The following is a 926-nucleotide window of genomic DNA, read 5'->3' as shown; positions in this document are numbered from 1 at the left end:
TTCCTTCATTTCCCACCGGAGTTTTCAATCTCTCCTTCATGCTATGCTCTTCTTTAGATTCTCCACATGTAGCCATGGGAGTTCCTTGAGTGTTCAAGCATTGGGAGGCTAATTGATTTGTTACCGCATCCAAAGCGGTCATGAAATTTTGCACATCCCTTTGCATCTCTTCTTGCCCTTGAACAAGAACACCAAGGGTTTCATCCATTAGAGATTGGGGTGGTTGGAAGGATTCATCATTTTGGGGGAAGGGTTCATAGTGGGAAGATGGTTCTTCTTGGTAGAATTGTGGTGGTTCTATGTTTTTCACTCTTTCCACTTGTTGCACAACACACTCCATGGTTGCTTGAAATTGATCCAATGCTTCCTTGAGATGATCCCTTGACTCTTGTTCCTCTTGGATGTCATGAGTAGGATCATAGGGCTCTTGGATTGAAGGACATAAGTATTCTTCCATGGGAGGTTGTGATGGAATGTAGTATTCATCTTGTGGTTGGAAATTTTCATATGTTGGAGGTGGTTCCTCTTGGTAATAATATGGAGGAGGTGGCTCTTGAAAGTGGTGATGTTGGGATGGTGGTGGCTCTATGTGTGGTTCATATGGCTCATATGGTTGTTGGAATGGTGGATATGGATTAGGATCATATGAAGGTGGTTGGTGAAAAGAGGCTTGTGAGTGTGGTTGGGGGCCATGTTGAGGATATGGATCATAGGCATATGGTGGTGGTTCTTGAAAGTCACAAGTAGATTCACCATAGCCATTGGATTGGTGTGCATCATAGAATGGCTCTTCTTCATAGTGCATTGGTGGAGGAGGTTGTTGCCATGAAGATTGATCATATGCATATGGCTCCTCCCACCTTTGATTGTTCCATCCTTGATACACATCTTCATTGTAATCTCCACTTCCTACAACATAGTTGTAA

Source organism: Arachis duranensis, chromosome 7 (assembly GCF_000817695.3).
Source record: "Arachis duranensis cultivar V14167 chromosome 7, aradu.V14167.gnm2.J7QH, whole genome shotgun sequence".
Lineage (NCBI taxonomy): Eukaryota > Viridiplantae > Streptophyta > Magnoliopsida > Fabales > Fabaceae > Arachis > Arachis duranensis.
The sequence above is the reverse complement of the archived record's forward strand: the minus strand, read 5'-3'. Positions refer to the sequence as shown.